Raw genomic sequence first — 27,627 nt, 5'->3', positions numbered from 1 at the left:
GATCCGGGAAGACCGATTCCGGGGCCAAAACAAGAGGGGCGAGCCCTGCTCCCGGAATGCAGATCCCCGCTGGGAGGGCGACGCGGTCTGATGGGCTGGGGGCCTGTTCCTTCCTCGCCCCCTGAGTCCTCCGGCGGCCGCAGGATCCAATGCCGGCGCGGGAAGGTGTCTCAGCCAGCACCGCCGTGTGTGACCGCAGACTATTCCACGTAGTAAAGTAAATTTAGCGGAGGAAAAGCAGAGTCTTGGATGGTTACGGATGTCTCCTACTCCTGCCAAGAACGCTCCAAAGCTGTCCCCCGTCAGCAGCTGCTGCTGTGAAACAAGCCCGGCCAGTGCCAACGGAAGCTGAGAGCGGGCCCTGTGACAAGGGGGGGAGCTGGCATCTCTTGGTGACCCACACACTCCCCAAACGCTGGCGATGGAAACGCAGGAGCCCTGGGGGCGGGGCAAGCAGGGCAACCAATGTCCATTCGAATTTATTTATTTATTTTTAAATATATTTTATTGATTTTTTTTTTTTTTTAACAGAGAGGAAGAGAGAGGTATAGAGAGTTAGAAACATCGATGAGAGAGGAACATCGACCAGCTGCCTCCTGCACACCCCCTACCGGGGATGTGCCTGCAACCAAGGTACATGCCCCTGACCGGAATCGAACCTGGGACCTTTCAGTCCGCAGGCCGACGCTCTATCCACTGAGCAACACTGGTTTCGGCTCCATTCGGATTTAAACAGGAAGGACCAGGGGAGACTCCCAGCACAGAGAGCCCAGGGTCATGGACAACAGGGGAGGTGGGGCATACGTGGGGAGGGGTTTGGAATGGGAATGGGGGGATGAGGACAATTATGTGATACCGTAATCAATAAATCAATAATAAAAAAAAGAAAGCCCAGGGTGCTGCCGTCAGGGAATGCCGCCACAGCCGTTTCCGCGCCTCCACGCCTCTTCAAGAGGGGTCAGACCTGGCAGCGGGGTGTGTGTGTGTGTGTGTGTGTGTGTGTGTGGTGTTTTGTCGTCAATTCTGTCAATTGATGTCGATTCCCTTTGCTAAATTTACTTTACTAAATGGAAGTCCATCTTCTGGCTTTGATGATGTCTACAACACCTGCAGTTGCAGACATCATCAAAGTTGAATTAAAAAAATTACCTGTCCTATCCTCATGGCTTTGGCCCAAACTCTTTTTTTTTTTTTTTAAATATATTTTATTGATTTTTTTTTTTTTTTACAGAGAGGAAGAGAGAGGGATAGAGAGTTAGAAACATCGATGAGAGAAAATCATATATCAGCTGCCTCTTGAACAACCTCTACTGGTACAAGGTACAAGCCCTTGACCAGAATTGAACCTGGGACCTTTCAGTCCGCAGGCGACGCTCTATCCACTGAGCCACACCGGTTTCGGCCGGCCCAAACTCTTAAGGCTGAGTCCAGCTGTTGACCCCCCACTCCACAGGCTGAGAATGGGGTTAAGGAAGCAGTGTCAGGAGCTCTGCTCTCCTTAACCTGAACATGCGAATCGCATGGGATCCTTTTCAAATCATCCTCCAAGGCTCTCCCTCTCTCTTTCTCTTTTGTCTCTTTACCAACCAGATCTCCTGCTTTATATTTCTTTTTTTTCCTCAACAAGCTAGTTTCTATCATTTAAAAACAAATGAAGGGTATTTCCTCTTTAGTTTTAATTTTCCTACTTTCTTTCCCCCTCTCCCTCCAGGCAGGCTGAGAGGCAGCCACCACTATGTCATTTATATTTGGATAATAGGGTCAGGTTGTCTCTGTAGCAACTACACAGAAAAATGAAAATGATAAAGGAAGAGAAAAGGAAGGAAGGAAGGCAGAGAGGAAGGGACAGATGGAAGGGAAGGCAAAGGGAAAGGAGAGAGGGAGGGAGAGAAAAAGGGAAAGGAGGGAGGGAGGAGGGGAAAATGCAATGAAGAGAACAATGGAGGTGGGGATGAGTATGAGCATACAATCTCTTCATCAGGCTGCAATCAAACCTTTTTGTAGATGCTGTCCTTTATACAGAGCTTGTCTTAATGTCTGTATAAACAATTGCAACAATGGGTTGGTAATTTTCCAGTTCCTAATCCGTCTATCACCATGAGAACAATGTGCTTTATGACACACAGAGAAAGCCTAGTCTTCGATATTATCCACCAGGCCTGGAGGAGATGAGCCTGCCGACATACCGATTAGGAATCACGTTTTCAAAGCTTTAATACCCTCTGGCGCAGCGGTTCTCAACCTTCCTCACACCGAGGCCCTTTAATACAGCTCCTCGTGTCCTGGTGACCCCCAACCATAATATTATTTTCCTTGCTACTTCATAACTGTAACGTTGCTGCCGCTATGAATCATACTGTAAATAATCTGTTTTCCGATGCCCTCAGGCGACCCACAGGTTGAGAACCGCTGCTGTAGAGCCTAAGACCATCGGAAAAGAGATATTTATATTACAATGCACTAACAGCAGCAAAATTCCAGTTATGAAGTAGCAACGAAAATAATGCTGTGGTTGGGGGTCACCACAACATGAGGAGCTGTGTTAAAGGGACGCGGCATTAGGGAGGCTGAGAACCGCTGGCCTGGCGGGATCCAACAAGCTGTCGAACTCCCGTGCCTTTGGATGCTTATTGTGTATGAATCACTGGCGAGGTCTAGGTACAAAGCAAAGAACTAGAAATGCAGGGGTAAGAAAAACTGTCAAGCCCTAGCTGGTTGGGCTAAGTGGACAGACCGTCTGCCAGCGGACTAAAGGGTCCCGGGTTCGATTCCAGTCAAGAGCACATGCCCAGGTTGCCAGCTCAATCCCCAGTAGGGGGCGTGTGGAAGCCAGCATAACAATGATTCTCTCTCATCCTTGATGTTTCTACCTTTCCCTCCTTCTCCCTTCCTCTCTGAAGTCAATAAAAATATTTTTTTTAACAAAAGAAAAATCGTCAAGTCTCCAACCAAAGAGTCATACTAAAAATAAATAAATAAGTAAAATAAAAAATAAATCCGGACACAAAGGGACTAATATTATATGATTCCACTTATATGAGGTACCTAGAATAATCAACTTTCTATAGAAAGGAAGTAGAACAGTGGTTGCCAGGGGCTGGGGGGCAGGGGTGGGAGTTACCATTTAATAAGTACAGTTTCAGTTTGGGAGTGATGATGGAGGGTGGTGATGGCTGCATGACAACGTCAATATACTTAATGCCACTTACACATGATTCCAATGGTTAAAAAAAGTTTTTTTCTAACAGGGGGAAAAGTCAGTTCATGCCTAGCGAACTAACGTTTCTTCCACCCTTAACTCTGAAATTCAAAGGGAACAGAGAACTGGCTTTCCCTTCTTTATTCTTTCTCCCACAGTAAAAGGCATGCGTTCAGCCCTTCTGAGGGTTGAAGCAGTCTTTGAATATACCCTCTCTATTGAGATTAACGGGGAATTAGTAGAATTAAGGTAGGTAACCCCAACACCAACCAATGCTTATTATAAGAGTCTAAAGGCCTGGTGCACAAAATTCGTGCACAGGTGGTGTCCCTAGGCCTGGACGATGATCAGGGCCAATCAGGGCCTTCCAGCTGCTGGCTGGGACCTTCCTTCATTCCTTGCAGCCCCCTGGTGGTCAGTGCACATCATAGTGAGCAAACTAACTCCCAGTCTTCCAGTCAAACTCCTGAGGGGACACTTTGCATATATATATATATATATATATATATACATATATACACATATATATGTATATATATATACACACACACACACACACACACACATATATATATAAAAGGCTAATATGCAAATGTATGTGATTAACTCTCTCATAGAAACAATAAATATTAGTCTAACAAACACTTAACTGAGCATCTGTTACATGCCAGGCTCCATTCCAGGTACTGAAGATACAGCAGGGAACAAAACAGATATGTTTTATTAAACTTAGACACTAATATATTTGAGGGGGATTAATCCTGACCCAAGATATTTTTCCATTGATTTTTAGAGAGTGAAAAGGAGGGTGGGGAGATATATAGAGAGAAACAATGATGTGAGAGAGACACATAGATTGGTTGTCTCCCGCATGTGCCATGACTAGGGCCGGGAATCAAGCGTAACCCCAAGGTATGTGCCCTTGACCAAACCAAACTGAGGACCCTTCAGTCCATAAGCTGATGCTCTATCCACTGAGCTCAACCAGCTCTAGGATGTGCCATTAAAAATACTTGACAGTTTCAATGAATACAACTTATACTATATTTTCTCATTTTTGTTTTTAGTTTTCTTCTTTTTATTTCTGTTGGGGAGGGGACCACTTGACTATTTAGAATCTTACAGGTAAACAGCGAGGTCTGTGCATTCAAACCAATTATTTGGGGGAAAGTTTTCAAAGGGTCTCAACAAAATCAGAACAACAAGGGTGATGACTGGCTTTTGTTAAAGGCTTGACAATGTGAAAGCAATTTCTTATGGAACCGGGATATCTGTTCATCCCTGTTGGGAGAAGGTCATCTTTATGGAGCTATAGGACAAATCGGGTCTAATCAAGGATCTCAAGGTTAAGATCATGTCCTGTGGTATTAGTGCAGCTTTATCCCAGCAGACATGGTTTTATGTAGAGGATAACTTTCGTGCGTGCCACAATCAAATCATTTATCTTTCGAAGTTGGTTTGCAGATTTGATCTCTACAAGGCTCTAAAAATATAGAGCATGGAGTAAAAATTCACAGTTAAGACTCCAGTTTCTACTCCCCCCCGAAGCATAATAGCACAAGGTGGTAGGTGGCTAACACACATTTAGTTTATCTTTTCCCCCATGAAATAAAATATAGGTCCAATTCTACTAAAACAACAGATACATCCCAGTGAAAACTTTAAGTATAATAAAAATATTTTTAAAAGCCTGGAAATATTTTTAAAAACCTATTTCTGAAGTCAACACAACCTTTTATTCGATATAATGAATGTAATGAATGTTAAGGACAAAAGAATCAGACTCCTTGGAGCACAACAACTTTGGTACATGCTCTTAAATTTTCACCTAAGAAAATATTTTAAATATGCTAAAATAGCTTATGATATTACATTGGGTCATTTTCCTTTATGGAGATTAATCCTCAATTTTATCGAGGAATCAATAACATTCAATAAGGTATATCAGAATGTTTTAAGTGTTCTAATTAAGCTACTTTTGGCACAGTACTAAAATAAAGGGGTTCCTGAAGCACACCCCATTTGAATCTGAGGTATTAAAAGCTAATGGATTTTTTGTTTGTTTTTTTAAAATATATTTTATTGATTTTTCACAGAGAGGAAGAGAGAGGGATAGAGAGTTAGAAACATCGATGAGAGAGAATCATCGATCAGCTGCCTCCTGCACACCCCCCACTGGGGATGTGCCCGCAACCAAGGTACATGCCCTTGCCCGGAATCGAACCCGGGACCTTTCAGTCCGCAGGCCGACGCTCTATCCACTGAGCCAAACCGGTCCCAGCGGATGTTTTATTTAACATTAAAAAGCCAATTAATTTGGCTCAGATGTCAGCCAATATGCAAAACAACACAGGAGTTCTATACATCTCAGAGGTTCCTTCTAGAAGCAGAGATCTAGGAAGAACATCCAGATCAACTATGTAGGAAGGCCTGAAGAGCCAAGGGCTTAGGCATTCCCGGAGGTTCCACAACCTCTCTGCCAAGATGGACCTCTCAAACTGTTCAGTCTGCCACCCGCAGCTGGAGTGACCATCACTTCCACCATACAGAACTCAAAACCCTCCCCCTCCCTTCGGTGCCTCCTAGGACTAAACTAACATTTGGGGGAGGGGAGGGCGAGAATCTCTTTTGAAAGGGAAAATTTCATCTGTAACTACAAGATGCCATATTTCAAACATCAACTTTAAGTATACCATAAAAATGAATAGTAGCTAAGACGAAAAGAAAACGATTATTTTCTAGGCAAACTGTTTCTCTCTCTCACACACACACACACACACACACACACACCCCAAAGCGAAACAAAATAACAAGAACTCTGTCTAAAAGTGATTTGATAGTTGAATAATACCTAAAACAGAACAGGCTTAGTTTCAGAGTTGTAAGCAAGCTCATATAGGGGATAAGAGACCAGTTAGGCTGTTGCATCCAAATTCAATATTCAGGCCCCTGCACCCTTCTGTAATCAAACAACAGGTAACTACCAACCTCTGCCCCGTACCCTCTTCCTGGTCAGCTTACAAACGAACTCATATTCCAAAACCCATCTGATGCTTGTTGTTTGGAACATAAACTATTTTCTCAGAGTTATAAAAATATATATATAAAAAAAAAATCCCCAGGTAAACCCAAAAACCTCAGTTGAGCCACAATCTTACGAAACCCAATTACCCTTTATAATTTTGTTTCTGAAGAAATGGTGTTAGCATTTCTGGTCAGGGGTGACGTTAGTAATAAGATAATCCCCCCCACCCTGTCTGCTCCCCACCCCACCGCCCACACCGCACAGACTGGAGAAGACCTTCCCCCCAGGGAAGAGAAGGGCCTCCAAGGATATGGATGATGCTTCGACCCTGCCTTGGTGCAGCATCTCCAAAGCGGAGCGTGTCCCTGTGCGCCTGTGTGTGTGGAGGTGGGTGTTGGGTGGGAATGTAGGGGCGTCATCTTCCTCAGGTAAGAGTAGCTTCTGTTCCCTTAAAGAGTTCCCAGAGGGCAAGACACCCTATTTGAATCTGAGTTATTTGTAAGCCAGATGTTAAAAGTAGGAGACAGCCCATATTTTATTCTATTTCTTTAGAAAGCCTGTAACTGCGCTATCCAATATGATGGCCACTAGCTACATGGGCTACTGGGCACTTTGCATTGTAGCTAGTGTCACCGAGAAACTGAATTTTTAAATGTTGTTTCATTTTATTTAAAAAATATATATATTTTATTGATTCTTTACAGAGAGGAAGGGAGAAGGATAGAGAGCCAGAAACATCAATCAGCCGCCTCCTGCACACTCACCACAGGGGACCAAGGTACATGCCCTTGACCGGAATCGAACCCGTGACCCTTCAGTCCGCAGGCCTACGCTCTATCCATTGAGCCGGTTTCGGCAAATTTTGTTTCACTTTGATGAACTGAAATGTAAACCCAAAAACTGATGCTCAGTTTAGTTACTGGCAAACTTACATGAATGCTTGGAACAAGTTGGGTATGTGAATCTATTGATAGAGATTTTTATGAAATCTGAACACAATTCATGTATTTCTGGTGAACATTTTACATCCAAATTGAGATATGCTATAAGTGTAAAGTATACACTAGATTTTGAAGAAGTAGCATAAAAAAAAGTAAAATATCTCATTAATAGTTTTTATATTGATTGCATGTTGAAATATTTTTGATACACTGGGTTAAAGAAAAATATTAAAATTTATTCCTCCTATATCTTTTTACATCTTTTTTTTAAGAGGTGGCTATTATAAAATTACACTTATATTGTACTGGCCAATGCTCATCTATAATATTTTACATATTTCCTATAAAACTCTTGTTTACAATTTTCTAGTTCATATATGTCTTATTTGTAACATTTATAACTTTCCTTCTACATTTTGCTTAGAAGAAAAATTTCTGAAAGCAATCCTAAGCTTAGATTAAAACTTAGAAATGCACGTGGTTTTGCCCTAGCTGGTGTGACGCAGATGGGTGGACACCCCCCTGTGCACTGAGAGGCAGCCAATCCGATTCCCAGTCAGGGCACCTGCCTGGGTTGCAGGCTCAGTCGCTGGGCACCCATAGTGATTGAGGGCGGGAGGCAGCATACCGATGTTCCACTCTCACATTGATGTTTCTCTCTCTCCCTTTTTCCTCCCCTCTCACTAATAACCAATAAAAAATAGATTTAAAAAATTTTAAGGCCCTAGTCAGTGTCTCAGTGGTTAAAGCACCCACCCACACACCAAAGGGTCATGGGTTTGATTCCAGGTCAAGAGCACATACTTGTGTTGCAGATGGGGAAAAAACATCCTCAGGTAAGGATTAAATATATGTATATATATATTTTTAATAAATATATATAAATTATGTAGTCACTGTACTTACTGAAATGTTAGTATGGAATTACACTATTTTGAATGGAAGTGTACAGAATATTGTTTTTTAAAATTCCTATTCTGTTACAAAATCTCCATAGAAAAACATGTTTAAAAAGACTAGGTCTAGTGATTCTTTAAGGGAACTACTGGTGATTATCTGCCATCTGTTAAAAAAAAAATGTTAAATTCATTTTGAATCATATTAAAAATCTATCCTACTGCATATTTCAAAGGAAGTTCATGCAAATTCTTACTTCCCTCTTTGATTTAGTCTCTGAAAAAATTTAATGATCCACATAAAATGCCTAATAAGGTCATATGGTATATTCAGAAATGCTTATCTATGGAACAAATAGAAAAGAAGCAGATCTGCCTTAGCTGGTTTGGCTCAGTGGATAGAGCATCGACCTGTGGACTGAAGGGTCCAAAGTTCGATTGCAGTCAAGGGCACATGCCCGGATTGTGGGATCGATCCCCAGTGGGGGGCGTGCAGGAGGCAGCCAATCAATGATTCTCTCTCATCATTGATGTTTCTTTCTCTCTCTCTTCCTCTCTGAAATAAATTAAAATATATCCTATCTAATAAAAGAGTAATATGCAAATCAACCATCACTCCACTACACCCACCAGCCATGCCCACCAGCCATGCCCACCAGGCAATCAGGAGTATGCAAATTAACCCAACCAAGATGACTGCAGGCACTGAGCAACCAGGGGGCTTGGGTTTCCCCAGCAATGGAGGAAGCCAAAGCTTTCCACACACCCTGGGGGGCCCAGGCCTCCACTCAAGGGTACAAAGTTTCAATTATAGAAGATACATAAACCCCAGATCCCAGGGCTTCCGCTTGGGTTGCTGGGGGGTGTGGCTGGCCTGGAAACCACTACAGGCCTCTCACCCAGGCTGCCCCATGCCCCGAAGGAACCCCTACTCTGATCCAGGACACCCTTCAGGGCAAACCAGCTGGCCCTCACCCATGCACTAGGCCTCTATGCTACTTAATAAAAGAGTAATATACAAATTGACGATCACTCCAACACATAAGATGTCTGCCCCCATGTGGTCAAAGATGGCTGCCCCATGTGGACATAAGATGGCCACCACAAGATGGCCAGGAGGGGAGGGCAGTTGGGAGGGACCAGGCCTGCAAGGGAGGGAAGTTGGGGGTGATCAAGCCTGCAAGGAGGAGCAGTTGGGGGAAACCCAGGCCTGCATGGGAGAGCAGTTGGAGGTGGACCAGGCCTTCAGGGGAGGGCAGTTAGGGGTGACCAGGTCTGCAGGGGAGGGCATTTGGGGGCAATCAAGCCTGCAGGGACAGGAAATTGGGGGGGACCCAGGCCTGCAGGGGAGAGTAGTTGGGGGTGACCAGGCCTGCAAGGGAGGGTAATTAGGGCCAAACAGACTGGCAGAGGAGCAGTTAGGCATCAATCAGGCTGGCAGGGGAGTGGTTAGGGGGTGATCAGGCTGGCAGGCAGAAGCAGTTAGGGGCAATCAGGAAGGCAGGCAATTGAGCAGTTAGGAGCCAGCAGTCCTGGATTGTGAGAGGGATGTCCGACTGCCCATTTAGGCCCAATCCTACTGGCAGTCAGACATCCCTTGAGGAGTCCCAGATTGGAGAGGGTGCAGGCTAGGCTGAGGGACACACACCCCTGTGCACAAATTTCATGCACTGGGCCTCTAGTTTAAAAAAGAAAAGAAAAGCATCAGATCTGAACATATATGAGGGTTTAGTATATGATAAAGATGGATTTTCATATGGGGAGGGGAAAAAGGGAGATGATGGAAAAATGTGGATTTTTTAAAAAATAATTGGCTAGCCATTTGTGATTGATTTAGGTTAAAATTATTGATATATATGAAATATTTAACTCAGTGCTTGGCACACAGTGAGTGGTCAATAAATATGGATTACTGTCATTTTTAGGAAAACAAAGTGACATTCCCACCTCACTTCTTTTACTAAAATATATTTTTATTGATTTCAGAGATGAAGGAAGAGGGAGAGAGAGATAGAAACATCAATGATGAAAGAGAATCACTGATCAGCTGCCTCCTGCACACCTCCTACTGGGGATCCAGCCCACCACCCCACTGAGCCAAACCAGCTAGAGCCCACCTCACTTCTTACACAGAAATAGATTCCCAATGACTAGAGAGACAATTGCAAAAAAATAAAAAAATAACAGAAGTATAAAATATTCTAAAAGAAAATGCAAATGAAAATTTAATAATCTTTGGTTATGGATGGGTTTTCTAGGCATGTCTTAATAGCATGATCAGAGGGGGGGAAAACTACTAAATTAGACTACATTTACACACTGCAAAAAATACTACACAAAGTTGAAAGCCAAAAAAGAATAAAAGAAGAAGGAACTAGGAGGTCATATGTAAGACAGAAAGATCTTTGGGAAAACGGAAACACCTATGATAGAAAAACAGGCTAATATATAAAAGGGCAAATCAGAAAGAAGAAATACAATTGGCAATGAACATGTGAAGCACTGTCCAACTTTGCTAGAAATCAAAGAAGTACAAACAGAGAGAGGCCGGCAGAGATATAGAGGCCGTCAGCACTGAGCTCTGAGGATGTGGGGAAATGGCCTTCCCTTCATGCACTGCTTTCTGGGGGCACACCAGCTGGGAGAGTCTTCTTGGAGGGCAGTTGGCACTATCTATGCAAACAACTCAGCAACTCCACTTCTAGAACTTACATTAAGGAGATGGTCTGGTAAATACGGGGGGGAAAAATCTACTCAGTCTAAGAATCCCCGCCATGAAGTTGCCTTTAAAAGTGCAAAACTTGCCAAAGCCGGTTTGGCTCAGCGGTAGAGCGTCGGTCTGCGGACTGAAAGGTCCCAGGTTCTATTCCGGTCAAGGGCATGTACGTTGGTTGCGGGCACATCCCCGATAGGGGGTGTGCAAGACGCAGCTGGTCGATGTTTCTCTCTCATCGGCGTTTCTAGCTCTCTATCCCTCTCCCTTCCTCTCTGTAAAAAATCAATTAAAAATATTAATTAAAAAAAGATGTATTAAAAAAAAAAAGTGCAAAACTAGCCCTAGCCAGTTCGGCTCAGTGGATAGAGCATTGGCTGGCCTGTGGGATGGCGGGGAGGGGGGTGTCCTGGGTTCGATTCCAGTCGGGGGCATATACCAGGTTTGCAGGCTCGATCCCCAGTGGGGGGAGTGCAGGAGGCAGCCAATCAGTGATTCTCTCTCATCACTGATGTTTCTGTCTCTCCCTCTCCCTTCCTCTCTGAAATTATTTTTTTTTAAAGTGCAAACTAGAAACAACCTAACTATCCAGTAATAGATTAACTAAATGATAGTAGGGCTATATAATGGAATACCTTAAATGGTCAAGTAGATTGATATTTATTAAGTTTCTGAGAAAATAAGTCCCTCCTGAGCCCCCAAATAACACGATCAGACTAGAGGTTTGCTTTAACCGTATATTTGCATTATTTTTCTCTCCTCCATATTTTCTAATTCCACTACCTGTGTTATAGGGAGCTGGTTGTTTATATTAGGGGCTTGCAACTAGAGTCTATGGACCTCCTGAAGTGTAAGCAGCATTTCGTGTGTGTGTGTATTTTACTGGGAAGAGAGCCAATGGTTTTACTGAAGTCTCAAAACATCCTCTAATCCCCAAATGGTGAAGAGCCACTGGCATATCTAGATTAATGGGTCAAGGTGTTGTCTAACTGTGCCTTAAAAAGCAGATGTGAGCGGACAGCCCATTCATTCACTCGTCAACAAATATTTACTTAGTACTTACTAAGTCTTACCTTAATAGCCAAATTACTATAAAACTTAGGAATACATTTCTTTACTTGCTTTGGAGGTATTTTATTTTTTATTTTATTTTATTTCAGAGTGAGGAGAAATAGACACATCAGTGATGAGAGAGAATCATCGATCAGCTGCCTCTTGCACGCCCCCTACTGGGGATCGAGCCTGCAACCCAGGCATGTGCCTTGACCATGAATCCAACCGCAAGTTCCTGGTTCCTGGCTGGACCACTGAACCACACGGGCTGGGCACCGTGGAGGTATTTTAAACACCACCCTCCCACACATAAACTTCAAAAAGCCCTCTAGCAACTAAGAGACAAAAAGCAAATTAAAGAGTTTCCAACGAAATTGCGTTACTTCTGAAAGGTGTTTGTGTGTGTGTTTCTTTGTGTTTATTTTGCAGTCTTTTGAATGTTACCTGCATTGAACTCCTTTAAGAAGAGAACCTTCAGATCTACAGATTGAAAAAGACTTATCTTTGTGAGGATAGCCAAGTTCTCAAAATCGGATAAAGTAACACAAACAAGTAACTAGTTTCCATGAAGACAGCAATAAATCATTTTATATATAACTTTTAAAAATATGTTGTATAATTAATTGATGCCACATTATAAAATATATGATGCTAAATTTGAGGCCCCCAAATTTAAATGATTTATAAAATATCTCATGGTTTGGTGAAAATGTCTAAGATACATAAGGGAAGAAACTTGTTTAACTGGTCACAGTAACATCACAGTGATAAAACAGATTACAGGGAAAATCAGCCACTACAAATAAACTGAAACCAAAGGAAAACATAATTTTGGATTAAATGAGATCATCAGATTTTCAGGAGTCAGCAGAGGTAAGAAGTTATAAGCAAAAAGAACCATAAAATTAACAGATTTATTAATAAAGGCATATTGGGCAATATGTTTACAGTTTTCTTTTCTTTCTTTTCTTTTCTTTCCTTTTTTTATGGAATCCAATTGTTGGCCATTTTTGTTGTTGTTTTTAATCCTCACCCGAGGACATTTTTCCATTGATTTTCAGAGAGAGTGGAAGGGAGGGGGAGAAACAGAGAGAAACATCAATGTGAGAGAGACACATAGATGTGTTGTCTCCCACACACGCCAGACCAGGGCTGGAGGTCGAGCCTGCAGCCGAGGTACATGCTCTTGACCAGAATCGAACCCACAACCCTTCGGGTTTACAGGCTGATTGATGCTCTATCCACTGAGCAAACCCGGCTAGGGCTTAATTTTATTTTCAGTATGTAAAAATATTCATCTTCATGAATTTGAGTTAACTATTTATGCGCTTAGGTTTAAAAAACATTAAAAGATACTACCTGGTTTCTTTTATAGTTTAGTCGTCTCAAAACTGACTTAAAATAAAATTATTTTATAGCAAATTTCATTACAATAAGTTATAAGGCATAATCTAAGTTTACTGACATGACTTTTACATCAAATAAATAGGTCTTCTGTTGGGCTCAAAAATACATATTTCTTTTTCTTTTTAAGATTTAATTTTATTTGCTGCAAAGTAAGTAAGACCTAAATAGTGGTGGCTCCAGAATTCTCCTAAAACATCAACTTATAATTTGTTTTCATTTTTCTTCTTTGAACTCCTTAAAATGTTAAAATACTAAATCTAGTTACAAATAAACTACTTAATGTAAATTTAATTAGGTCGGAACACGTCTTTTGTATTACTAACAACATATACCCAAGAGGAAGTATCTTTTGCTAGACATTTCCTTCACCAGATATTCCCAAATGAATACCCTAATAAACACTTAGAGAAGTCATTAAGCATGACTAATGGAATTACACGGAAAAGAAACCTAGCAGCCTTTGTAGGTATCATCATGGAAGAGAAAGCAGAACAACAGCAAGTGCAGAAAATATATCGAAATAATACAATGATCAGGGTTGTAAGAAGTTAAAATAAATTAAGCCTGTCTTTTTTCCAAAAGTCAAAACAACAATAAACACACACCTTCAACTTGAAAAGAATAGTAGCTTAGCAGAGCATATATGCAAGTATATAAGACATTATAATTTCTTTTTTTAGAGAGAGGGAGGGAGAGGGATAGAGAGTTATAGAGAGTTAGAAAAATCGATGAGAGAGAAACATTGACCAGCTGCCTCCTGCACACCCCCTACTGGGGATGTACCCACAACCAAGGTACATGCCCTTGATCAGAATCAAACCCTGGGACCCTTCAGTTCAAAGGCCGATGCTCTATCCACTGAGCCAAGCAGGTTAGGGCAACATTATAATTTCTTTATCATATTTAGAAAACAATATAATTTTTATCAGCTTATGAAGCATTCCACCAAGTATAGGAAATAACTCAGTGCTCAAGTTCAAATTATTTTAACTAAAAATGTTGATTACAATGGTAATGATTTTAATATAGCTCTTCAACAAAATACGTCATCTAATCATACTAAATAAGTATACCATGTCAAGTAGTTAACACAAACGCAAATGATTCATTTTTTTGTTCCTAAAAAGGAAACATTAACTGAAAACAAAAACAGATTGTTTATTCTAAGATAAATCAATATACAAATGTCATTTAAAAAATTACCTCAGATGGAGGGTGGGGATAAAAGGGAGAAATCAAGCAAAGGATGTGTGTGCACACATATGAGCCTAACCGGTGGTCAAGGACAACAGGCGGGTGAGGGCATGAGTGGGGAGGGGGAGGGGATGGAAATGGGGGGATGAGGATAAATATGTGATACCTTAATCAATAAAGAAAGTTTAAAAAAATTACTTTCCCCCAGCTTTATTAAGATATAATTAACATAACATTGTGGGAGTTTAAAGTGTAGGTGTACATGATTTGATGTACGTACATACTGCAAAATGGTTACCACAATAAGGTTAGTAAACACATCCACCACATAGTTTCAGTGTGTGTGTGTGTGTGTGTGTGTGTGTGTGTGTGTGTGGTGAGGACTTCGAATATCTCTCTTAGCAACTTTAAAACACACAATACATCCTTAGCTACAGTCCCTATGCTGTATATGACATCCCCAGAGTTTACTCTTTGACCACCTTCAGCCATTCCCCCACCACTAGCCCCTGGCTGCCACCAACCTGCGTGTCTATGAGCATGTTGTTCTTTATTACTAGATCTGCACGTCAGTGAGGTCACACAATATTTGTCTTTCCCTGTCTGCCATTTCATTTAGCATAATGACCTCAAGGTTCATCTGTGTTGTCCTAAATGGCAGGATTTCCTTATTTTTATGGCTAAATAGCAAATCCATTACATATAAAGGAAGGGCATAAACATCACATTTTCTTTATCAATTCATTAAAGTAACTTTTTTCTTGATTATAAAAGTATTTCCTGTTCATTAAACAAGTAATGATGAACAGGAAATGCTAGGAAGTACGCACACACACATCGGGAATCTCAGTCCAGAAGAAATCTCTTTTTAATCTTCTTTTTTTTTTTTGCTTATTAAATTTGCTTATTATTCTTATTTAATGCTTATTCTTTTTTTCCCAAACCCAACTGTATGGGGTTCTTTAAAAATAATTTGTTTTTGTTTTTTTAATTTTTTATTGATTTCAGAGAGGAAGGGAGAGGGAGAGGGAGAGGGAGAGGGAGATAGAAACATCAATGATAGAGGGAGAGGGAGATAGAAAAACAATGCTAAGTTTTGTCCAAACCAGAGAGAATCATTGATCAGCTGCCTCCTGCACACCCAACCCTAGGGATGGAGCCTGAAACCTGGGTATATGCCCTGACTGGGAATCGAACCATGACCTCCTGGTTCATAGGTCTATGTTCAACCACTGAGCCACACCAGCAGGGCTATAACTTGCTTTTTCATTTAGTAATATATTATAAACTTTACCTAAGTAAGTAAATTTCATAACATGATTTGAAATGGCTGAGTAGTATTCCACTATATAGAAATTCCTAAATGTAATTCATTAATCTAGTAATGCTAAACATGAAATTGTTTCCAATTTATTGCTATTTTATTGATTTTTAATTTTTTTAAAAAATATATTTTATTGATTTTTTACAGAGAGGAAGGGAAAGGGATAGAGAGTTAGAAACACTGATGACATCTATCAGCTGCCTCCTACACACCCCCTACCGGGGATGTGCCCGCAATCAAGGTAGTACATCCCTTGACTGGAATCAAACCAGGGACCCTTCAGTCCCCAAGCCGACGCTCTATCCATTGAGCCAAACCGGTTTCGGCTATTGCTATTTTAAATAACACTATGAGGTTAGCCTTGTACACAAATCTTTGAATACATTTGAGATTCTGTCATCTAAATGGAACTGTTAGGTAAAAGTGTAGGGACACTTTTAAGGCTCTCAATACACATATCAAACTTCAAAAAAGCACTAATTTACATTTCAACCAATGAGTCGTGAAGGTGTCAGTTTCCCTCATATTCCTAAGCAAAAGTTTTTATCTTTCCAATGCTGTTAGTCTGCCTGGCCGGTAGCATCCTAGGCTGAGCATCAACCTATGAACTAGGAGGTCACAGTTCAATTCCTTGTCAGGGAACATGCCTGGGTTGCAGGCTTGGTCCTCAACTGGAGGTGTGCAGGAGGCAGTCGATCAGTGATTCCCTCTCATCATTGATGTTTCTATCTCTCTCTCCTTCTCCCTTCCTCTCTGAAATCAATACAATATATATATTTAAAAATATTTTTCTGCCCTGGCTGGTTTGGCTCAGTGGATCCCAGGTTCAATGCCGGTCCAGGGCAGGTACTTCGGTTGCAGGCTCCTCCCTGGTCAGGGCACGTGCAGGAGGCAACCAAATGATGTGTTTCTCTCACGTTGAAATGTCTCTCTGTCTTTACCTCTCTCTTCCAACTCTCTCTAAAAACCAATTGAAAAATATCCTCCGGTGAGAGTAAAAATAATTTCCCCCTTATTTTGTCATTTACCTTTGGTTCCTGGCATTATGAGCATAAAGAAGTTTTTAATATGTATGCACATTGTACATGTATATGTACATGTACATGTATATGTGTATGCATAAATGTATATGTATGTGTATATGTACATGTATATGTATGTGTATGTGTATGTGTATGTGTATGTGTATATGTATATGTATATGTATATGTCTATCTCAACATATCCTTTTATGAGTTGTTCCATAAAAGCCACTGTTTTAAGTTTGTCCTGTTCAAATGTACCCATTAACTGGAATATAATGCTAAGTTTTGTCCAAACCAGACTTCACATTTGGGTAATAAAAATTCAAATTCATACATTTGGACGATGTCACACTTCTAGGACAAAATTTAAAAATGTGTGCTTAGGATAACAAGCTACCTTACTTAAGGACCCATCCGCTTAAACTGCCGTGCTGTGCTCTGGTGTTGCAGAATCAAGAGCTCATGCTTCATTCCCAGCTCAGTTGACTGTAGCCATGTCACTCAAGAAGCCAAATGTTTTCCATGTTGTTCTAATACCTTCAACAGTTAAAGAGGAAGGCCGATCTCTATTCACTTCACAATGAATTTAGTGTTTTCACTTGCTACTCAAACTCATTACAAGATTAACTTGTCTTAGGATAAGCTTCAGGGTTTCCACTTATCACTACATAATTGAAACAATAACAACATAAAAAGAAGGAACATTTGCATTGCATCTCTCTAAGTTAGACTCCCATACCTTTTGGAATGAGGCTCTCCAATGTCCAATTCTCACTATAATTCTCCCTCATTTTCTACCAGAAACAGATCACAAATCCTAAAGACATAAACCCACAGGGTAAACTGACGGTTTATTTTGTAAATAAGCTGCATATTTCTGTAAATCTCCAGTTGGCTACTTTCTTCAAGCCTCAAAGATGACCAAGAGATTTTCAGAAACAGGAAACAAAACAAAAAATAGAATTACCTTTATTTCTGAGAGATAATTTTACCTAAATTATGGATGACTATATCTTGAAGAATGCTCTATGATAAAGCTGAAAAATTCCAATTTTTAGTACTTCAACAGATGAAGTGCTGAGCATTTTCTTTTTATAAACACTACAATGACATTTGTGAATGTAGCTTAGTTAAGACATTTCCCCCAGGTGGGCTTTCAAATCCCATTATTTACAAAAACACTAGTGATTTGCCACCAGCTACAAGCTCTGAAAGTCAGACAACATAAAATAGTTTTTGTCATAAACTTTCTAATTTACTCTCGCCTACAGGCTGGAAAACCCCACTGAAGGCTTCTTAAAACCAACAGACATTTTAAAAAGCGTTAATTGTAGGATCTCACTGACACAAACATAAGGAAATTCTGAGTTATAGATACTTCACATGAAGCTTTTTCCACTGACACTGTAACTTTTGTCAACATTCAAAGAAAATTCAACCCTGGTCAAAGGTGACAGTTTGACAATCCTGGAAGCTAACATCCTCTGTTTATTTGAACTAGTTTATACTCTCTGCTCAGGGAATTCAAGTTTTTCTCATCCCTGGCTTGATCTTTCAAATTCAGATCACTACCCTTTGGGGCTTGTGAATGATATCTTCAAGATTTAACTTCACAATCCACCTCCAAGGAAAAGTGCTCAGAGAAAATAAGCATCGGATACGAAAAGGAATACGTTTCTTCGACTAGTTTCTAATGACCATTTGCATAGCCCTAAACACACAGTACTTTGTTCAGCTGCCTTTTACCCCGCCCCCAAATTAAAGCTCTTAAGACCTCCTATCTCAGAAATCACATTTAGTGGCTTTAATAAAACAAGAAGAGGACCATAAATCCCTTCAAAATAAAGCTGTCAAGAAGATGAGCTGGATACTTGAGTCCTCAAGCCAACAAACACTTGTGTCACTTGCCACACTGGCACAGAAAGTTCCTTTTGTTTGTAAACAAAGGCCAAGACGACAGCTTACAGCACTTCTCCTGTGGTGTGCAGGATGATGCTAGTGAAAGAACAACACAGGACAACTCAGCGTTAAAAGGAAGACTCTCTTTTCATGTAATTCCCACTAGGAAACTATACATTAGCTGGGAAAATGCTTATCATGTTCATAACTTTCAAAAAATTCCAAATACATTACATTTTTTTTTTCTATTAAAAAAAAAAAAAGGGCCGAAACCGGCTTGGCTCAATGGATAGAGCGCCGGCTTGGGGACTGAAGGGTCCCGGGTTCGATTCCGGTCGGGGGCATGTGCCTTGGTTGCGGGCATATCCCCAGTGGGGCGTGTGCAAGAGGCAGCTGATCGATGACTCTCTCATCGATGTTTCTAACTCTCTATCTCCCTTCCTCTCTGTACAAAATCAATAAAATATATTAATAAAAATTTTTTAAAAATAAGAGAGTCCATTTTGGAACACAAATAAAAAATATAGGAGCCTTAAAGAAGCGGCTGTCTCACGGCAAGGTTGCAGCTGCCCACACTTCTTTGCGGTACAAGGGTTAGGAATGCAGCCTCTGAAACCAGCGTGGCCTGGATCGGGATCCAGCGCCGTCACTGCGAGCAATGTGACCTTGGACAAGTTACTTAACTTCTCTGTGGTCATTTCTTCATCTTTGACTGGAGATAATATTCCTCTCCCCACCCCCACCCTCCGAGGATCATGTGCGCTAAAACATGGCAAGAGCTGTCACAGAGTCTGCTTGGCACTGGAAATGGACAGTGTCAGGTGTTATTTTTATTATCTTTGTACTTTTAGGCTTTGGACATCATCGGAGTTATTTTTTAATAAATGTTTCTGACCGGTTTTTGAAGGATGGCATCATCATGAGTGTACAGATCATGAGTGTATCTTCCCAGAGGAGCCCACCGTAAGCAGAGCCATAGCCTAGAGTCGTAAATCATTATTTTTGGTACCAATCATGGATGCGGCTGTTACCGGCAACTTCAGCTTGATTTCCCATATGCCCAAAAAAAATCCCCCGCCAGGGGAAAACAAGCAGTATTAGGAAACCCTTGGGTTTGTCCTGCGAGCATTACAGAGTAAAGCCAAACTCACTTTCACTGGCCTGACGGGCACTGGCGATCTTAGTCACCACACTGATCCCAACAAATAACAACAGTTGACTGGCTCGCTGATGTATTTCCCCTTGTCTTCCCCAACCTTTCTCTAACGAGTCAGAAAGGAAAGTTCTCATATTTTCTGAGAATCTTATTACTGCTCTCAAACCATCGTCTGTATCTCAGTATAATTAAAAAATGAGTCAGCACAAGCACTTCAGATACCTAGCAGTGCACAGACTATGGAGCTATTTCTCTTCATAACAGAAATCTGGGGAAATAATAAGAGTCAGAGTGTCCAAGGGAAGGGAAGACTAAATGGACAGTTGAGTGTTGAGCCAGATTTTGGAAGCGAGCTTCCAGAAGACAAATGTTCTTTATCAATCAATACGTGTATTTTTCATCTTAATAGTATTATAACACATGAGAATGGATGCAACTAATATGAATAAACTCCAAGGAGAAATACCCAGTACATGACAAATTATAACTTCTCCTTTCTTGAGTACTGGAGGGGGGTAAGGGAGGTGACGATACCCTATGGGTATTAACCATTATGCACTTGCAAATCACATGATGCGTACCTGCCCAACACGCTAACGCAGGACTGCCTTTAGCAATGTGGGGTACAGGATGAAAAGAAAACGCAGGAGAGAGAAGCGGCCCTCCACGGCGAACGTATTTGAATGCCAATTACGTTAAGAGTCTATTCGGTCATTACACTTCTTGGAATCCCGTCAGCGGAAGGCCCAGAAAAGACCACTCGCTTCAGTGTCTGAAACAACATGATCACATGCTCCTCTCAGGAACATGCCAGCACATACATACACAGTGACCTACCACATGGGAATTACTGGTGAGGGTCAAGGGGGAGTTTATGGCTCAGGGTGGCTCTTCCAAAGTTCTACCACCATCCCTAAATGTTTCCCTGTTCTTTTTTTTTTTTTAATATATATATATATACTTTATTGATTTTTTTTTTTTTACAGAGAAGAAGAGAGAGGGATAGAGTTAGAAACATCGATGAGAGAGAATCATCCATCAGCTGCCTCTTGCACATCCCCTACTGGGGATGTGCCCGCAACCAAGGTACATGCCCTTGACCAGAATCAAACCAGGGACTTTTCAGTCTGCAGGCTGACGCTCTATCCGCTGAGCAAAACCGGTTTCGGCTTCTTGTTCTTATTTAACTCCTCCATGACATTCTGTATGGCTCAGATGAAGTCAGAAAAAAACTGCCATATTCACTGTACAATGCATGGGGTTCTATATTGTATAAAGCAGAGGCAACCTTTCTTTTTACATGGGGGGGGGGCGGAGAGAGAGAGGGAGAGAGAAACATCAATGATGGGAAAGAATCATTGATTGGCTGCCTCCTGCACGCCCCACACTGGGGATCGAGCCCGAAACCGGGGCGTGTGCCCTGACCGGGCATTGAACCGTGACCTCCTGGTTCATGGGTGGATGCTCAACCACTGAGCCATAGCGGCCGGGCTGGGGCAGCCCTTTTCTACAGGCTGATATTCAAGGCTTCACAGAACCCAATTCAGCTCCGTCTAGCGCTGTGCAGTTTCTAGGTACCTGGGAGGAAACAGATGGCAGCAGCCGCGCCCCCCCCCCCCTTTTTTTTTAAATTGCACATTTGTTGTTGTGTTTTCTTCCACGGCTGCTAAATCTTGAAGAGAGTTGGGGAAAGATTCAGGAATGTCTTGCCCTCCCAGTTGGGTATTCAGGCTGAGCTCAGTAAAACTGTCATGAAATATTGCAACAGGTCCAACACAAACCACAAGGCGCCTGATGCTTGTCTTTGTTTAAAAGTGAATTGTGACGCTAGAGAAGGTTACATGTGGACCTAATTCTGAAAATACAAACAGGAAGCACCCCCACCCCAATATTACCATAAAAAATAAAATGAAAAAAAGGAAACCAAACCTCAAAGTTACCTTCCAAGGAAGTCATGGGTGTGACCAAAACTAACAACAGTAATAAAACGTCATCTAAAACCCTGAAACCACCAAAAGTGAGGGTCTCGTTCGACCGACTAAAAATCTAGCACCTGAAATCACTCCTCTCTTTGATCAGAGAAAGCAGCACAGACTTAGATATGTAAAATCTTCTCCAGACTGGCTTAGGTTTTTCAATGGTAAAGAATCATCATTAATAATTTTTAAAAGTCTAATGTCAATTCTCTACTTAAAATAAGGACATGCTCATTAAGAGTGAATACAATTTAAAAAATATATATATTTTTATCACCATGATGGTCACAATTTAAATGTGCCAAAAAACGAAACAAAACAAAAAAACACCTGTCTAATCAATGGAAAGTAGATTGTTATATCTGACTCCCTATTCCCAGAAAGAAGCATAAAACTTGTGTTTCTAACACTGCAAGGGGGGGGGGGGGGGGGGAGAGAAACACTTCCTGTTTTAGAACAGTTCTATTAACAAAGCTCAGATTTAAAGAAAAGTGTTTTTCCTTTAAACACCACACAAAATTGGGGACAGTGATAGTTTCGAACTAACGTCTAAACGTTATTTTTATTAAGAAGTTCCCGAGTCAAATTATTTTGATACTTTCTTATGCAGTAAAAGAATATTTTTCTGAAGGGTAACTATAGGAATTATCAGATAAACATATTTTTAAAAGAATACGTTTCAAATGCTCAAAACACATGAATAAAAATGGGAGGACATAAGAACATTCAGAAATTCGTGAGTACTTTATGAATACGTACATGTTTGTAGGGCACTAGACTATTGAAGCTTTTTTTTAATTCTACCTTCAACCTGCAATTGCATCTTGAGCATATCATTTACCTACTTATAACATCTTCCTTTTATAAGACTACCTATATTACCTACCTACACAAAAATAAGTCAGAGGAATAGCCACAAGGACACTCATACATATAAACCTAACACAAGTCACAAATAACTTGAATGTAACTTGAAAGAATTTTACTATAACTTCAAAAATTGACATAAATACCAAAAGAGCAATAAATTGCACCTTTTACTAGTCTTGATGTGTTTTTTGTTTTGTTTTGTTTTGTTTTTTGATATAGAGACATTTTTTAAAAAATCAATTGAGAGCAAGGACATGAAGATGAAATGAGAAGTTGGGGCACCATAGGAAGTGCTGACCAAAACATTTATGTTGTAACACTCCAAACAATGATAGCACTGTTTTCCCCTCCCATCACATCTATCGTGAAGTACCCACCTCAGAAACACACCCACCTTCCATTTCTTAACACAAAATCCACATGAATATCCTGTTGACAAAAATACGAGCCCTGAAAAGGCGAGGTCTGGCGAGAAGGTGGCATAATTTATGTCGCTGGGGAGACAGCCATGATTTTGTGCAGAGTTTAGCTCCAAGTTATGCAATACCCAAACTGCTGGTGATAGAAATCAACTCTTTTTTTTTTTTTCCTCCTTTCTTTCTGATGTGTTGTGTTTTGAAAGAAAGACCTCTTCATTCCTTCCTCTATGTCTCAACCAGGTGCTCAGAGCGCTCATCTTCCAGAGGCCTCAGGAAACAGTCCTCTGTGAGCCGACTCTCACCTGCCCAAAGGGGGCGGGGGGGGGGTATTCTTTTCACGCAACACGACGGACATCACAAGGGGTCACACGGTACATTTTTTCTGCCCTCGGCAGCCCCTTCCCCATTTGTGCTATCCATTCTAACGGCTGTCACCTGCCGCGAGATGGAAACTGGTACCAAAACAGACAACAACACCACCGCCTTAAAAGAGACCTTCCGACGTGGAAGCCACTCGGAACGCTCAGAGCCGGCCCAGTGTCCAGAGTGTTACAAAATTAAGTTAGAAAACCCACGGGAGGCACACGACCTACAATAGACCGTCTTGTGAAAAAGCGAGGAAAGGCACACGCAATACAACAATGACTGTGAACAAAGGTGCAAGAAACGGAAGGAGTGCGTAGAGAGAGGCAAAGTTCTGTTATCTTCGTCGGGACCACAACAAAATCAACTCGAGGGGATCTGCGCAACAGCTGACAGCTTATTATGGCCCAGGCGGCTCTCCAGCCGCGTTGGAAACTTAAGATACAGGGGGAGGGGGAACCCCGTTGGAAGACTGGGGGGAAAACGACACAAGATCGGTTTAATCATTCGATGACACGCTAGTCCTTTCAAAGGGCACTCATTCCCCCAAAGCACGCCCGAGACAGCTTGGGAAATTCTCTGGAGGCAAAGATCCACTACCTCACCGCGCTTTGGGGCCAGGAGCACGGAGCTGAGAGCTCCCTGGCCCACATCTCAGACCCTGCACCGCCTCACAGCTGGTGTGACCTGGGCGGGCCACGGGCTCCACCGATCTGGGCCTCAGTTTCCTCGTGGGCACCATCCAAGAGCGTGGCATCCTCGCCAGGGCCCTTCCCAGCCCGGGCCTTCCCGCAGCCCGCCCTGAGCGCGGCTGGCTGGGTTCAGCTGTGACGGCGGGACAGGGGACAGGGCGGGGAGGCACCTGGCCTGGCTCTTTGGGAAAGACAGGGTCGCTGTCTCTCTCTGCCTCTCCGGTGCCAGGGGCTTCCATGCACCTCCTCTTCCTGGGAGCTGGCACCTGCTTTCCTCCTCTGCGTTCCCATCCCTGCCGGCCACAAGTGTCTGCCACCGCCTCTGGCTCCTCACACGGTCCCTCCTGACCATCTTGCCAGACTCCTTCTGCCTCAGACCAGCTTTGGGGACCCAGAGCTCCCCTTCCTCCGACTCTATCTACCCCGACATCAGGGGCACTTTTTTTTTTTTTTACCTCTTTATCCTGGGCTAGGAAATAATAATAATAATAATAATAATAATAATAATAATAATAATAAAAGAACACGCTGCATCCCCCTGCCTCACGCAGGAGCCGGGCCTGGCGGGTCCATCTGGGGGACCCCGCACCCACAGCCTTATCCACACGTTCGCGTTTGCTGCCTGGACTCCTTATAAGGCTCTGCTCCCTGGAGCTCCGCTAACGCCCCTGCCCACCGGGCACCCCGGGCTCACCCCCGCCCCCCGCGGACACCCCTGTGGGAAGGGGGAGGGGGACAGGGGGCGGCGGGGCTGTTCGGAGCTGCACCGCCAAAGTGTGCGTGGCCCCCTCGGCTCCCGGAGGTGGGCGCCGGGGACCCTCACGCCCGCTCCCCGGAAACGGGCGCGCACCCCCCGCCTCGGCTCCGCAACCCCGCCCCCCAGACACCCCGCCGCCCCGCGCCCCTGGACCCCCGCGCCCCCGCGGCCGCCTCCCCGCCCGGGAGCGATGGCGGCGCTCGGCCCGGCCGGGCGGCTCGGCGGCGGGGGCGCGGGGCCCCGCCCGGGAGGACGCGCCGGGCTGGCCCCTCGGCTCCTACCTCGCCCGGCCCCGCGGGCGCCCGCAGCCGCCGTCCGCCCGCCTCGCGCTCGCTCCCTCCCGCCTGCGGCCGCCGCGCCGAGTCGCCTGCGCTGGGCCCCCGCCCGGTGACGGCTCCGGCCGCCGACGCTCCAGCGCCCGGGCCGCGGGGGCGCGCGCCGCTCGCTCCCGGACACCGGCCGCGCGCGCCGCCCGCCGCCCTGAGCGCGCCCCGCGCCGCGCGCCGCTTCCTGGTTCCGCCCGGAGCGCGCCCGCCAGCCCCGCGCGGCCGCCGGGAGGGGCCGGGTACCCCCGCACACCCGGGGGGCCGCACGCTCGGGGGGGCGGGGGGCGGGCGGACCGGCTCCGCGCGCTGCCCCCCGTGGCCAAGGCAGCTTGGCCTCCCTATGCGCGTCCCCAGCCGGGCCCCGCGCGCAATGGGCACATGCATGCTGCTTGGCTTCGTGTCCACCCCCGCCGGCCGGGCTCGGGCCAGACGGTGTGGTCTGGTGGATGGGCCCCCCTCTGCGGCCCTCCCACCTCCCTCCCCCCGGCCCGCATTCTGGGTCCTGTCCCTCCCAGGCCAAGGTCAGAAGTCCGCCGCCGGCCCATCAATAATTATCCCGGGTTTGCTCCCACGAGGGCGGGCAGTTCAGCCAGGGCTCCGGCTGCTTACCACCCAGACGGTGGGGAGCCCGGATGGATGGCCACAGCAGTGTGCAGTCGCCCTGGCCAACTGGACCCCCGTCTGCTACTCCGGAGGGTATTAGTGGGGGACTTGGGCGGCTGAGACCATTTCGCTCCCAGGGGAATGTGGCTCGCAGTCAGGGCTGCGGGAGGGGGCTGACTGCTCTCTCCAAAAAAGAAATGATAAAGCAGGATCCCTGCTGTAGGGAGAAAGAGGTCTCTGAGATCCTTTTCCACGTAACGGGGAGGGGGTGCGGCGTCTGAGAAGGCAGCCTGAGTCACCCACTCTCCTCTCTTCTGGGTACATCTCCTCCGGAGCTGGCCCACGGTTTCCCTGGCAACCCTCCAAGGGCCGGCACCAAAGCAAGGCATGTCAGATCTCCAGAGCCCCAGCTGCAGGGGCAGAAGGAGGAGAAGGACCCAACGCATACACACAGAGATCCCTTCCCTGCGGCCCGAAAATCTAGCATGTCCAGGGATGACCAAGATGGGCAAGGCCCCAAGTTCTCCCATGATCCTCCTTTGGCAGCTCTTCCCAGCAGCCTCCTCTTCCCCCCCAGAAGAACGCCGGCCACAAAGATCCTTGTGTCTGCAGCTGGTCACAAAGTCCTTCTCCCTGACCCGGGCTCCTGCTTCTCTCCCACACTCCGGGCCAACACCTGGCACGGAGCTTCGCACCGGGGAGGTGCAGGGAGCTGGGAGGCCGGAGCAGGAGGACAGGCCTGAGCAGGAAGCTGGACGGGAGCACCAGCCCTGAACTCTCTGGCTGGCAGCCCCTGCGACAGTCACTGCCCGTCGTCTTTCGACACCAGGGCACACCACGCTTCTCTGTCTTGTAAGCTTTCCCACCTGCACACGTTCTGTTCCCTCTGCCTGGAATGTCCCCCTGCCCTCTTGATGTCTGCCCTCGGGTGACACCTGTTCCAGGCAGTACAAACCTCGCCCTTCCTGTTCCCCACCACACGTTCATGCCTCTATCTATCATGGCTCCTCTGGTGTTAAAGGACAATTTGTTTACGTGTTTCTCTCACCGCCAAACGGCTGGCGTGGTATTCCATTCCCCCTAGAACCCCCCACGGCCCCGTGCCCAGCCCAGAGCAGACATCCACTCAGTATTGGAGGACCGAGATCGTTGCACTAGGAATAGAAATGGAAAACCGGAAGGACTGTGTACCAGCTAAGAGCCCAGACTTGAAAATCAGGCTCGCTGTCAACTCCTTCAGCCATGTAACCTTAAGCTTCCTGCCTCAGTTTCCTCACTGTCACACGGTGATAGTCATAGGACCTACCTTGTCGCATGCTGGTGAGAAGTGAGTTAATGCATATAAAGTGCTTCCAGCTGCTGCCGGGCACTCCAGAGAGGTTAACTATTATAAATGATTTTGGTAGCAGCTAACATTTGCATCCCTCTTGCCAGGACTGGTCCGTCCAGCTGCCTGCTGCCCGTGCCTCCAGGTGCTAGTTTGAATGCCGTGGAGGGTGAGGCAGGGAAGGTTCTCTATTGCTCATCTCCCAGCACATCTCTGACTGACCACTAGGTACCAAGCTGGAGCTGGCTGGCTTGTGTGCACAGACGCGAAGAACAGAATGTTCTGGGTCGCTCCCTCAGCAAAACAAGAATGTTGTCAACTTGAGACAGGAAGGAAGGTCCAATACCAGCCTCTAACGGCTTGTCAATGCAGATAAGGTGAGACTCTCTTCTCCCGGGCCTGGGGAGATCCAATCCCCTCAGCTGAGGGGACACCAGACTGAGACAGAACACATACGGAGTC

General features: G+C 44.4%; 1 protein-coding gene across 1 annotated transcript in view; it reads right to left on the bottom strand.

Moving 5' to 3' along the window:
- The window catches only part of LOC118726604 (signal transducer and activator of transcription 5B), a 63,104-nt gene extending 37,803 nt beyond the window's left edge, over positions 1-25,301 (bottom strand). The window contains exon 1 of the mRNA XM_036451568.2: positions 25,191-25,301. The gene's annotated coding sequence lies outside the window, so the exon portion shown is untranslated. The remainder of the gene's footprint in view (positions 1-25,190) is intronic.
- Positions 25,302-27,627: the final 2,326 nt, after the last annotated feature.

The sequence above is a fragment of the Pipistrellus kuhlii genome, unplaced genomic scaffold (assembly GCF_014108245.1).
Source record: "Pipistrellus kuhlii isolate mPipKuh1 unplaced genomic scaffold, mPipKuh1.p scaffold_m20_p_22, whole genome shotgun sequence".
NCBI lineage: Eukaryota > Metazoa > Chordata > Mammalia > Chiroptera > Vespertilionidae > Pipistrellus > Pipistrellus kuhlii.
The sequence above is the reverse complement of the archived record's forward strand: the minus strand, read 5'-3'. Positions and strand labels throughout refer to the sequence as shown.